Here is a 14,558-nt window from a genome sequence, read left to right as displayed (position 1 = left end):
AATTTTTGCTTTCTGTAGATGCTTACCATTGCAATTATTCAGGAAGTTTTTGTACACTATGTAAGTATTGTGTGTAATCAAATCTTGCATGGGATGAATTATATCATGGGGTGAATCAGAATTAATCTTTGCATTCTGAAAGATTGCAGGACCAGGAAAATAATACAAACCAACAAGCTACTGGATGCTATCTGGAAATCAGCACTTTGGTTCTTAGAAAAATTTACTTAAGATCATTGAAAAGAGCCTAATTTTGTGACAATGATTCATGTGTTAGGTGAGTCAGTTATCTTTCACTAAGAGGACACTGGCAGCAAGATCATTAGAATAAACACCACTTTTAGTAAGCCTGCAGCAAATGATAAACTGTATTTGCAGCTAAATGCCTTTAAAAAGGTTGGCAGTAAGTTTTTAAGGAGCTGTTTTCTTGCCTGTAAATACTCTGTTACTCCAGCAGAGGGTAGTTTATCCTCTAGGAAGCTAGGTGTGTTGAAGGAATGATCAGGAAAGGTAGCTTGATGATTCCCGTTTCCTTTTATTTGAGATAGGGCAATGAAAATTAACTTCAGCAGACTGACTTCATCAGATTAACAAATGCTGAAACATACTGTTAGGTTATGGTATGTTCTTAAGCTGAAACTCGAAAAGGCAGCCAAATTCAACACTAGTCCCATTTCTGTCCTGCTACCACTTTGTTTGCCCTTCATGAGTTACTACAGCTATTCTCAGCTTATGCTGACAACAGTTGCATTATGAGCCTGATGCTTAAAGAGCTATCTGACTTTCATTTGTCAGCTGTAAAGTAGATACAACATGAACTAATTTTTAAGCTGAATGCATACAATCACTGTAAGTTGAAGAGTATTCGGCTTGCTCATGGTTGCTTAATAACTCTTTGAGATCTGGACTGATACAGTTGTGCCTCGGTTTAGCTCTTTAGGGCAAGGTTATTTAGCTGTGGCAGGGAGACACGCACCACTAAAAGCCTAGTACAAAGTTGGTAGTCGGTCTGCTCTGGTGGTATCTGAATCCACCCTTCCTTCTGCCACTGTACTCACTGCTACAGCAGATGATGTTAGGGAGAATGTATATTTGTGGATTCTTGTAGTAATACTTGCCTGCATCTGCTCTCTGTGGTACTGATAGTGTGTGGTGACTAGGAGGATACTCTGAGTTGTCTCTTCTCTGATAATTTATTTTAAATCAGTTTAAACCATGACAGTAAGCTTCTGTGGCTGTCGGTCCTGAAGTGTAGCAGCAGCTCTTCTGATGTGAGAGCACGAGGCAGTGCAGTGACCACTGAATCTTTGAAAGGATAACAGAAGGAATAAGTGGATCTCCAGCTATTCTGTTGCCCTGGTTCAGTGAAGCCCTTTTAATCAGCATTTGTTGCCATTCAAAGCAGCATTTCAGCTTCTCAAGGATATTAGTCTTTTTACCAGATTTCTAGAAAGAGCAGTTTGGTCTGCTAGTGAAAAGAAAGGAGTGTTGTGCTCTGAGAGTCCCATGAGGAAGAACTAAGTACGGGTCAGTACTTCAGGCTCATTTAGGCCTCTGTGGATCTTGCAGCTGGCACATGAAATTTTCAACATTGCCACTGATTAACCACATAACAGAATAGTAAATAACAAAATAGCAAGTAATATTTATCAATTTATTCATCTTATTCAGAAGTCTGATTAACGAGTACTGCACTGCATATATTAATTACAAACATCTATATTGTTTGCTCTGGAAAAAAAACCCACAACAAACCAACCAGTACTCCTTTAAGAAACTTGTAAATATGATTAGAAATGCTTCCATGGCTAGTTTGATCTTGACATTACTATCATTCAGAGTTTTCTTTGTCGTGCACAAGACTTCCTTTTTTTTTTTTTTTTTTCTAAATACATGTCTGTGTGGTAGGCCTGTAAGTCAAATTTAGCTGTATCCCTTTGTGTTACAGAATCATAGAATGGTTAGGGTTGGAAAGGACCTAGACATCATCTGGTTCCAACCCCCTACCATGGGCAGGGGCATCTCACACTAGACAATGTTACCCCCTCTGTTCTAGTTTTGAATTTGCTTTCAGAAATGACACTTACTTTTTAATATTTATTGGAAAAAAAACAGACTGTATAAGGGAGGAATAATGTATCTAAATTCTTTATTGTGGAGCAATACAGATATAACCAATTACCTTGATTTCATTTTGAAACCTATATGTCACATGATCAAAGGAATACAGAAAGGCTTTTATATGGATCAGTAGAAGATTTATGTCATGCTTTCCACCGATTATACAAGAAGTCTAGGCAATTAATCACTTTGGTTAAGTATCTTACTCTTAATGGGATGATTCCAGGCCTGAGTACTGATCTGACATCAGCAGACGAAAGAAGGTGGTGGAACCCAGGATGGCTTTCCCAAAGACACACAAAGGGTTAGTGCTAGAATTGTTGCTTGTCCGTTCCTTGCAATCTCGATTGTGTTACCTTCCAAAGTGGAAGCAGCTTTGTCTGGAACAGACACACCATTTATAGTTGATTTAATGTATTTAGTTAGAACTTTATACTGTTTCACTGGTAAGCAGTTTGCAGAGGGCTAATGTCTGGTTAATTGAACTGCAAGCATGCCACAGATGGAGAATGTAAGTGTTGGCAAATAATATAAATAGGCATAAGTAAACTTTAAACCACTGCTTTCTCTAATCAGCAGTTCACCATTTATTAAAGATATTTATTAGCTTAGTAATATTTATGAGCAGTTTATAAGTGAATCTTCACTCATATGTTGCTCTCTACAACTACCTGAAAGGAGCTTGTAGTGAGGTGGGAGTCGAAATTTTTTCCCAAACAACAAGCTGTAGCACAAGTGGTAATGGACTCAAGCTTCACCAGAAGAGGTTTAAACTGAATATTAGGAAAAATTTATTCACAGAGAGAGTGATCAGGCATTGGAACAGGCTTCCTTGGAAGTGGTGGAATCACGTCCCTAAAAGTTTTCACAAACCATAAAGATGAGGCCTGCAGTGATATGGCTTAGTGGTGGACTTGGCAGTCCTGGGGTAATGGTTGGGCATAATGATTTTAAAGGTCTTTTCCAACTTTTTTGATTCTATGCTTCTCTGCTTCTCTGTCTGGTACTTATACATCTGATCCATTATTATAGCATCTGGCTGTGGTAGAGTAGCAGACTGGGACAAAAATGAACTCCATTCTCTTTAGAAATGCACAGAAATAATAGTTTTAAATAATATAAAAATGGAATTCCTGATGAGGTTTTCTTCACCAGCTGGAAAGCCTCTCACTGTCAGGAAGGCATGCAGTGTGTTTGACATTAAGGGTGGGGGAATGTTTGTGTAATTATAAATGTTAGACTTGCAAACACGCCTTTTCATTGCAACGGGCTGAACTTTCACATGTCAACAGGAACGTAACTTTTCACAAGATAAACCTTGGTTTCTGTACTTCGGCATTATTGCTTTTCTATATTATTTCAGTATTCATATCACTAAATTGTAGCTGAAGTTTACATGTGTGCACGTTTCTGATGAGACGTTTAGATAATGTAAGTATTCTTGACTAAACAGTTGCTACAGCTACTGTATGCTGCTGTAACAGTTTTGGTATTGTGATGAAAGCTCAAATGGCACCAAGTATGAGTAATTACTTGTGATCATACAGGCTTGTGATATCTTGTGCAGTGCTGCTGAGCCTGGTATTAATTTTATAAAGCTTTTTGATTGCTGAGGTCTGAACATTTTCAGGGAACTCTAAACAATATTTTCCTAGTTATTTAGCACAAAAAAATTAAGTGGTCTACAGTGTCTTTGCAGTGCTTCATGTGTCTGTTGTTGTTTTTTGGGGGGGGGTGGTTTCAGTTGGAAGAATTATTTAGGAGCTTGAGAATGGATTTAGGAAGTGGGGTGCTGCAGTCCTTATCTAATCTGAGGAGGAAGAAAGAAAGAAGATAGAAGCTGCCTTCATGTCATGTGAAGGATTGCAGTTTAGGACTGTTTTAGTACAGTAAATGAAGTGATTGTGTGCTTCCCATCCGTTTTTAAATAAATTTTCATGTGCATGACATGTCTAATTCTGGAAACAATTGGGCAGTTCTTAGAAAAATGATAGCTCAGGTTGTATTAAACTTAGTACCAAGTATTTCTGTGCTGTGTGAGACTCCTTGAGACATGCTGACAGAAAGAAAAGTGAAGACAATGCAAAGTTGCAGTGTTTCTTGTTGGATGGTAATGGCCTATGGAAATCTCAAGGATTTAGGCCATCTCGTTTGTAATTTCTTCCTGCATCTGTAATGTGCTTATTGCAGTAATGTTTCAACCACACCTACCTGAGAAGGTGCAAGTGTAGCAGTGTTGTGGGACACACTTTCTGACATCTCAGATCTGGAAGTAATGTGTGTGATATATCACTCAGTTCATGGACAAGTATGGCATGTGGAAAGCATTCCTGCATAATGGCCTGATGTATATTAATTAGACAAGCAAGATACTCATGTGATGTAAATCAGATAGTTTCTTGGAAATGTACTGATTCATATCGCAACTGAGAATCTAGCCCAGTATCCCTAATTAGGGGAAATTACAATCTGTGTTACAAATAATCTAAAATTATTTTTTGCATGTGTTCAGGGAGAGATATACACATAGAATGTTTTATTTTAATGATTAATGGTTAATCGTGTTCATTTTATTAGTGTGATGACAGAAGGGATGTTATCTGTAAGGCTGTGGAATGATGGTAGCTTTCAAGAAGACAGCTGATGTGGTGTAAAAGTTGTGGGAGTTTTGGTGGTACGACTGGAAATAATGGGAGGCAAGAACACGTCAGGAGCTTGTAGAGAAGTAGAGTTAGGTGCACTTTTCCTCTGAACTTCACTGTTTGAATGTCCAAAATGTTTTCTTCATTTTCTCATGACTTTCTGCTGAATTACAGTAAGCGCTTTCAGTTTGGCCTCTTGCTTTTAAACTCTATTGGCTAGAGTCCACCCAGACTTCTGCTGCCACACAAGTCATCAGTGTATTTCCTCATACTGGCAGTGACAAACTATTCTATGATTCTATGATCTCTCAGGCTCTGGGCATCATACAGGGAAAATCACAACTCATACACCTCTGAGCTTTCCACTACCTAGGTGCTTGGTGTTAATGAATTAACATCATAAAGGCCAGCTTCTCAGTGCCTGTGGGAAGGAGAGCTATATAGCAAATCCCAGCAAGCTGACTGGAATGCTGCTTGCAATAGATCTTTAAAAGAACTTCAGGTGGTGAAGTGCCTTAACCAGTGTCATTGCCTGTGACTAGGATCATAGAATCATAGAATGGTTGGGGTTGGAAAGGACCTTAAAGATCATGTTGTTCCACCCTCCCTGCCATGGGCAGGGACACCTCACACTAGACCATGTTGCCAAGGCTCTGTCCAGCTTGACTTTGAGCACTGCCAGGGATGGAACATTTACCACTTCTTTGGGCAGCCTGTTCTAGTACCTCACCACACTCACAGTAAAGAACTTCTTCCTTATATACAACCTGAGCTTTCCCTGTCTAAGTTTGAACCCATTACCCTTTGTCATATCACTACAGTCCCTCGTGAAGAGTCCCTCTCCAGCATCCTTGTAGGCCCCCTTCAGATATTGTAAGGCTGCTATGAGGTTTCCATGCAGCTTCTCTTCCCCATGCTGAACAGACACAACTTTCTTACCATAGTATCCTTCATCACAGGATCCCTTTCCTGAAATAAGCCATATAGCCTTTTTTGTCCAAAAGCTCTTACTGTTCCGTTGCTTGCCTGCCACTCCCAGTGCATGCTATGCACTAGCTCAGCAGTTAAAGGCAGCAAGATTGCATTTAGTTTCTTCCTCTGCCTGAGGGAGCTCTAATCAGCAGCTCCTATCTTCCAGGAAAGTATTCTGGCTATAAAGTACTCTGAGGTGGGATGGTTGCGGTATCTCCTCTTGAAGGTGTTTTCTATGCATGGAATAATTAAATATTAATTGGGAGTGCAAAAGAAGATCAGTTTATGGATTAGGTCACACATCTGGGAGCAGAGAGACATGGGTTTTAAGCCCTAACTCCAGGGAACATTTGTCATTCTGGCTGTTTGTCTTCAAGCTGGTTTTTTGAGGATGTCCTTGATTAGTGTGTCACAGCTGAGGGAAGCAGAGGAATGTGGAACTATAAGTAGATATAAACTGAAGTGAAACTAATTAAAATTAGGAGGTTACACTAGAGGAGTCAGCTATCTTGAGCAATAGCAGCTGAGTGTGCTGATATTCAGGGTTAAGTAGCAGTGATGATGCTGAGTATCTAATTTTGGAATTTAAGTACTGAATCAAGCATCTGAATCCTACCTACAATATACTTACACAGATCTAACGATGCATGTCAATGTTGAAAATGTATTTTTAAGGTCCCATATAATTTCTTGTGCTGCTGTCACTGCTTTTATCCTTTTTGTATTTTATGTGTCTGTCAAACCTCCTCTTTTTGTCTTCTGTTTTCCTGGCTTCCCATTTCTGTATATGTTGCCATGTATTCTTGCATGGCAACGTATTTCAGTTTCATGGCAGAATTTTTCATGGCAGTATTTTTCAGTTCCTTTTTGCTAGATACCGTGTCTGAAATTGCTCCTCCAAATACACTACATCATCTATCTGTTCAGAGCTGATTATCTTGCCAATAGTTTCTGTAGATTGTTTTGGGTTTTCATCACGTCCTTATTGAAGTACTTTCTGATACTGCAGTAACCAATTTCACTAATATATGACACTGATAGTATCAGTGTTCTTTCTGCTCACTTTTTGTTTCCTACAGGAACTAATTAGTCTGTTTTATCTGAATTATTATCCTAGTTTTTGTTGATTGTTTCACTGGATAGTGACCTTTTGAGAGATTAATGGATCATCCAGTACCTTACACAAACATATAAAGATTTAAATAGTAGAAATTATCTGTACCAGTCAGATTTTTATCTGAACTCTTCCAACATTTGGGAACTATGCAGATTATAGCATTAGTTCTATTTCTTTAATAATAATTTTGACCATCAGGATTATTTTTTTTTCCCTACCAGTTCAGAAAGAATTGTGATACTAACTGAATTGTATTTTCAAGTTGCAATTTCATATGACTTTAGTTGCAATATACTAAGCATATAGTAGTGACTTCAATGTTGAAAACTGTGAGAGGTGTTAGCACTACTGCGAAACACATTTTTTAGCAGAATCCAGAAATAGTCAAGAAGGCTAAATTGGTTATGGTAGTTTGCTTTTACTGTCTCAAGGATTTGCTAATAAAGAGTGTGCTTGGTGAGACTCCCAGTAGCTGAGAAAACCTCACACAAATTCAGAAAGTTCATAACTTCTGTAAATGTCTAGTGTCTAGGAACTGTTAATACAAAAGCTGATCTTGTAGACATAAATTTCTGAAGTAGTTCCTCTTCAGGAAACCTGATTGCCAGAGGCATCTGCAGTGAACAGTATTTTGAAAAATCGTAGGACCTTACTGGCAGTTCTAACCATTATGTTTTGTCTGAGAATAAGAAGAGAATGCGTTGGAACAATACCTAATCTTTTATAAACCCAGTCTGAAGTCCATTATAATAATAACCAGAAACCTGTTTAAATGTCTGAAATACCACAGCATGGCAGATTAATGGGTATTTTAGTGATATGGAGAACTGCATTATCTATTTTAGTAGACCAGCATGAACTTTTCAAAATACCAGTTGTTTTATCTGAAGTACACAAATATTAATATCAGTCCATTTTAAAGAAAATCGATCATCATGACATTTCAAGAGCGCCAGTAAAGGTTGTTTTGACTATATGTTTTCCCACTGATTTAAGAGTGTAATGCACTGTCCATCCCTTTTATCTGCAGAGACAGAGTAAAAAGCGCTTATTCTTTTAATACTTTCATTAAATGTTTGCAGTGTTATATTTTTTTTCTCTGTGTTGCATTAAGCTAACTGTAGTTAGTATAATGTATGGTTTTCATGCAGACTGATTTATTAAATTATTGTAATCAAGGTGTTTAGCATCGCAATGATTTCTGATATCATAATTAAACCCAGAATTAACTGCTTTTGTATTTTTTTTACTCTCCAGCTCCCAAATTACTTAATACTAATGAAAAAATGTGAACTTACTGATACAACGTGAAGTAGTTGTGATGCTGGTCTCTGGGGGAGAAAGTATGCAGATATGCTTGGAACTGCCCAGTTACTAACTTCTCTCTAGTTTCCCCCTAACAGGGAAGAGATCGGAGAGGATTTTTTGATAGCCAGATGAGAAAGTTACATCATAAATGTTTTAAAATGACAAAAATAATTCCATTAATTATGACCTGTTTCTACGAAACTGTAGTGATGCACCTAAGTGAAAACAGATTGAAATCATGCTGTGCTGTTCCTGGCTGGTGTTTTCAGGATACTTATGTTATCAGAATATTTGCTAACTGTGGTTGAATTGAAGGTTCATTAAAAATGTCATCAGTCATTTTCATGATGAGATGCGCGGATGGGCTAACAGTTCCATTGTCTTTGTCAGTTATTTCTTCACTGACACACTGAATAGTAGAGATATGATTTTTTTTTCTTTTTTAATCTTAAAACTTTTTGTGTGCTCTTTGTTTCATTCTTCACTTCTGTTTTTCTCAAGCAGCATCAAATTTGATTTGAACTGGCTCATTTGTTCAGTTGTGTTCATGTCTCAAGAGCCATCAGCAGTAAGTAAACCCATAAAGTAATATAAAGTAATACTGGATAACAATAAAGTAAATATTGGATACCAACTAGTATAAAGTAATATTGGATAACAACTACAAGCCCTTGTAGTTCTTGTTTAATTTTAAAGAATAAATTTTTTTTCCACCCATTTTCTTATTTTGGATGTGTGTTTATAACCCTTGAAACTACCACTTTGGGTTATTCCTGGAAATAATGTCATTGCAATGTATTTGTGGTACTGGGGATTTAAAATTAATCTGGATCATGTCTTCTGTCTTCAGATAACCAGCCTTAATGCCACTTCTGAACTCCAGTGTGGCATGTGGTTTTGAGAAAGACTGCAAAGGGGCATGAAAGAACTGCATCCTAATTTTATGCTTCATTTCCTCCACGCGTTTGAATTTGGCCTCCAGAAGTTTGTTCAGCAGAATGCTTGGTAGAGGCAACAGAACTCTTGAGCACTAATGAGGTGCATAAAGATAAATATACTTCATAATAAATTTATGTTACTATCCGCCCAGAGCAAATTTTAAGGAGGCAAATGAAAATTAAATATTTATAAAAAAATGAACTGAATTGCAAAACAAGTATCAGTCTTCAAGAGGAAGGGGAAGCCTTCTGAAAGCTAAAATTGCTGTTACAGTAACTGAAAGGCTCAAATATTGCACAAGAGATTTAAACTGACAGCAGATGAACAGTTTAGGGAAGTGAACAGCTGAGCAGCTCTATTTCCAGTAGATGTAATAGACTCAGCAGATAACTTGGGGAGACTATATCCTCAGGATTGGAGGGGTACTATGGTTTGTCATTTTTTGCCATTTTTAAGCCTGAATGACCTATATTTAAAAGGCACACTGAAAGGTGTTGCTGCTAGTTTTTAAGAAGGGAGCTCAGAGGTCATATACTCTTACCTTGTTCTTTGGTTTTCAACTTGTCCTTGCTATTTAATTTTCATCTAGTTCCTGAGCCTGTCATATGATGGCTGGATGCTTTCTTTTTGCTGAAAATAACTTGCAGTTGAAGAAAATGTTAACAAATAATTTATTCAATGTCTTGCTGAAACACACATTTCAGAAACTTCTGTCTAGTTGATTTACACCGATAACTTAAGTGTTGCAGCTTTAGATTAGGCCTTTGTCCTCAGAGAGATCAGATCACAAAAAAAAAACCCAACCAGTATGAAGATTTTCATCCAAAAAGTAACTCTGTGTAGAGCTTCACAGATCATTGATCTATACTGTAGGGATCAATAACAATGGTAATTTACTTTGTATGATACTTGAAGAAGTGTCTGGAAGAAAATTCCTTGCTTCTTTTCAATACAGCCTTTCAATGATGCAATTAAAGAAAGACACACATTTTCAAACATCTCCTCTGCAAGGTAGCTTCAGTTCTGCCTTTCAAGAATGTTTCCCTGTTAAGTCTCAGCATTCCCTTCCTGAGTCAGAGGACTACCCATGTCACCATCTCCTTGGTAATTACAATGTCCTCCCATGAGTTTCTATGTCCTTTTGCTTCTGTGTAATGCCTTCTCTCTCACTCTTTTTATTTTTCTTTCTTCTTTTTCATTTGTCAGAGGCTTCTGTGAACAGACACCTCTGTGGTTCGCCTTATGTCTCTGGTATCCCTGATGGTCTGGATCTGCTTTCTCCTGGATACTGTAAAGCAGGAAAAATACCTAGTGCTTTTTGCTCTTTTTTCCGTTTCCAGGTTTGCAAATAAAGATTTTACTCTCATTGCCACACTGCTTGGTAATATTTTCTATGTACACGTTGCTTATAGTAGCTTTTATTTGAAAAACAGTACTGCAGTGGTTTTTTACAAACTTAAACTTTCCTGAATGTGACTTGAAGAGCTGAAATAGGTGGATAACTAGTTGTTTTTTTGTGTGTGTGTGTGTCATGAGTTGATTTCTGTCATTAAAATCATGACACAGGTACTCCCAACAGAACTGGAGAACATATGGTTCTAGGCAATCAGTAACTATATTTCTTGGATAAAGTATTTTAAAATCCAGTATAGTTAGCAGATTAGGTATGCCACCTGTCTGTAATCAGGGCAATGGACAACATCCTGGAACAGAAACAAAAGCAAACAGACTAAGGTGTCATTGTAATTTTAATTGTATAATATTAGATGTATATGTCAGCAGGAGAGAGACAAAAACAGGAAGAGGGAGATCAGAGGCTCACGGATAGGTGTTACCACATAAGTATGTCAGCTGTTTCAGGGTCTGCATTGTTCTGAACTTGTGAATTAGAACTAATTCAACTGCAAAAGAGCATGGCTGTCTAAAACAGCAATACTGAGACCCAGAAATAAAATTAAATTTCAGATATATGTTGTGAAGAGATAATAATAATACTTTATGTGTTTACTAGCAGCTAGACACTTCTTGGGCTGGAGAATGGACAGTGAGACGTCAGGGCCTTAAGTCTACCTATGAAAGGTTTCAGGAACCTTGTGCCAGCTTTAGACTTGGTGCACTGTGGTCTCATGGTTTAGTATGCTTGAAGGCCCAGATTTTGTACTTGGTATTAACAAGGCCTCATATCCTCCTTGGATGGATAAGGAGCTGCTCAGGAAAATTCAAATGAAAAAAGAGGCTTACAAAAAGTGGAAGCAAGGACAGGCGGTCTAGGAAGAGTACAAGGATGTTGTCTGGGAAGCTAGGGACCAGGTTAGAAAAGCTAAGGCCCAGTTAGAATTAAACTTGGCTAGGGATATTAAGGATAACAGGAAGGGATTCTACAGGTACATAGCAAATAAAAAACAGACAAGGGAGAATGTAGGGCCCCCCAGGAAGCTCTTGGGAGAGCTAGCTACACAGGATTTGGAGAAGGCTGAGGTTCTGAATGACTTCCTTGCCTTGGTCTTCACTGGCAAAGGTTCTGACCACACCCACCCAAGTCTTGGAAGGCAGACACACGGACTGTGAGAATGAAGACCCTAGTCCTACTATACCAGAGGATCTGGTGCAAGACCATATTAGGAACCTGAACGTACACAAATCCATGGGACCTGACGAAATCCATCTGTGGGTCCTGAAGGAGCTGGAAAATGAAGTTGCTAAGCCACTGGCCATCATATTTGAGAAATCATGGCAGTCAGGTGAGTTCCCGATGACTGGAAAAAGGGAAATATAACCCCCATTTTCAAGAAGGGGAAAATGGGTGACCCGGGGAATTACAGACCAGTCAGTCTCACCTCTGTGCTTTGCAAAATCTTGGAGCAGATTCTCCTGGAAGGCATGCTAAGGCACATGAAAAACAACAAGGTGCTTGGTGACAGCCAGCATGGCTTCACTAAGGGGAAATCCTGCCTGACCCATTTGGTGTCCTTCTATGATGGGGCTACAGAACTGATGGACAGGGGTAGAGCAGTTGATGTCATCTACCTGGACTTGTGTAAGGCGTTCGACACTGTCCCACATGACATCCTTATCTCTAAACTGGAGAGACATCAATTTCATGGGTGGACCACTCGGTGGATGAAGAAGTGGCTGGATGGCCGCATGCAAAGAGTTGTGGTCAATGGCTCAATGTCCAGCTGGAGACCAGTAACGAGTGGTGTCCCTCAGGGATCGGTGTTGGGACCGGTCTTGTTTAATATCTTTGTCGCTGACATGGACACTGTTATTGAGTGTGCCCTCAGCAAGTTTGCTGATGACACCAAGCTGTGTGGTTCAGTTGGGGAAGGAATGCCATCCAGATGGACCTTGACACACTTGTGAGGTGGGCTGATGCCAACCTTATGAAGTTTAACCATGCCAAGTGCAAGGTCCTACACCTGGGTTGGAGCAATCCCAGGAACAGCTACAGGGTGGGCACAGAAGAGATTCAGAGCAGCTCTGCAGAGAAGGACTTGGGGGTGTTGGTCGATGAGAAAATGAACATGAGCCTGCAGTGTGTGCTCGCAGTCCAGAAAGCCAACCGTATCCTGGGCTGCATCAAAAGGAGCGTGACCAGCAGGACAAAGGAGGTGATCCTGCCCCTCTACTCGGCTCTTGTGAGACCTCAGCTGGAGTATTGTGTGCAGTTCTGGTGTCCTCAACATAAAAAGGACATGGAACTGTTGGAACAAGTCCAGAGAAGGGCCACGAGGATGATCAGGGGACTGGAGCACCTCCTGTATGAAGACAGGCTGAGAAAGTTGGGCTGTTGAGCCTGGAGAAGGCTGCGTGGAGACGTCATAGCAGCCTTCCAGTATCTGAAGGGGGCCTATAAGGATGCTGAGGATGGACTATTTATTAGAGACTGTAGTGACAGGACAAGGGGTAACGGGTTAAAACTTAAACAGGGAAAGTTTAGATTGGATATAAGGAGGAAATTCTTTCCTGTTAGGGTGGTGAGGCACTGGAATGGGTTGCCGAGGAAGGTTGTGAATGCTCCATCCCTGGCAGTGTTCAAGGCCAGGTTGGGCAGAGCCTTGGGTGATATGGTTTAGCATGACGTGTCCCTGCCCATGGCAGGGGGGTTGGAACTTGATGATCTTAAGGTCCTTTCCAAACTGAACTATTCTATGATTCTATGATTCTATGTTTTCTGTATTTTCTCAGCCACCATACTGATTTACTCAAATGGTTTTACGTTGTTTTGCAGTTCTTGGGAATTTCCTGATCTTCATCTCTCTTCAGAGAGCAAGGAGACCATGGAGCATACTAGGACTCTATTTGGTAGGACTAGGAGGTAACATGGCACAAGCCCACATTCTGTAAGCTCTGAGACACAAAAGTGATTTGGTCTTTGTGTTGCTAACTGGCTGGTGGAATAGCTTTTGAAATGTCACTTGCACAGTCGCACTTTTCATAGGAAATCATAGAATCATAGAAGCATTTCATTTGAATTTTCCTCAGCAGCTCCTTATCCATCCAAGGAGGTCTCCTGGCCCTCCTGCTGCACTTCCTTCTATTTGGGATGCAACACTCCTGAGCTTGTAGCAGGTGATCCTTGAATATCAACCAAGAGTCTTGGGCCCCCCTGCCCTCTAGGGCTATATCCCATGGAACCTTACTAAGCAGGTTCCTGAAGAGGCCAAAGTCTGCTCTTCTGAAGTCCAGGACAGTGAGCTTGCTGCACACTCTTCTCACTATCCTGAGAATCTCAAATTCGACCATCTTGTGATTGCTGCATCCAAGGCTGCCCTGGAGCGTCACATTTCCAATGAGCCCTTCCCTGTTGGTGAGCACGAGGTCAAGCATGGCACCTCTCCTTGTCAGTTCCTCTATTACTTCCAGAAGGAATTTGTCTTCTACACAATCGAGGAACCTTCTGCATTGCTTGTGCTGGGCCGTGCTGTCCTTCCAACAAATGTCAGGGTGGTTGAAGTCACCCATGAGAACAGGGGCCTGTGAGTGTGAGGCTTTTCCTATCTGTGTATGGAGTGCTTCATCCCCAGGTTCTCCTTGATCAGGCGGTCTGTAAGAGATTCCCCACAGTAATGTCTCCCATAGCTATCTTCCCTTTAACCCTGACCCACAAACTCTCTGTTGACAACTCATCTGTCCCTAGACAGAGTTCCATACTCTCCAGCTTATCCCCAACATAAAGGACAGCTCCCCCTCCCTGCCTGCCAGGCCTGTCTTTTCTAAAAAGCCTGTAACCTTTCATTCCAACACTCCAGTCACAGGAGCCATCCCACCATGTTTCTGCGATGCCTGTTATATCATACGCCCATAGACATGCACACATCTCTAATTCCTCTTGTTTGTTCCCCACGCTATGGGCATTTGTATAGAGGCATCTGAGCCGAGATCCAGCTGAAGCCAGCTCATGGGCTGGAGCTGCTGGGATATCTCTACATTGGTCCAAGCATTTATTATAGGTGCTG

The 14,558-nt window shown here is 40.1% G+C and overlaps 1 long non-coding RNA gene across 1 annotated transcript in view; it reads right to left on the bottom strand.

Annotated features, from left to right (window-relative positions):
* The window catches only part of LOC134162024 (uncharacterized), an 83,923-nt gene extending 71,045 nt beyond the window's left edge, over positions 1–12,878 (bottom strand). Inside the window, exon 1 of the long non-coding RNA XR_009964165.1 lies at positions 12,457–12,878. This is a non-coding gene — a long non-coding RNA (uncharacterized LOC134162024). The remainder of the gene's footprint in view (positions 1–12,456) is intronic.
* Positions 12,879–14,558: the final 1,680 nt, after the last annotated feature.

Source organism: Pezoporus occidentalis, unplaced genomic scaffold (genome assembly GCF_034315485.1).
Source record: "Pezoporus occidentalis ecotype Australia unplaced genomic scaffold, CSIRO_AGI_Poc_V1 ctg181, whole genome shotgun sequence".
In the NCBI taxonomy this organism is placed as follows: domain Eukaryota; kingdom Metazoa; phylum Chordata; class Aves; order Psittaciformes; family Psittacidae; genus Pezoporus; species Pezoporus occidentalis.
Note: the sequence above shows the minus strand (reverse complement) of the source record. Positions and strands in the feature narration are given on the sequence as shown.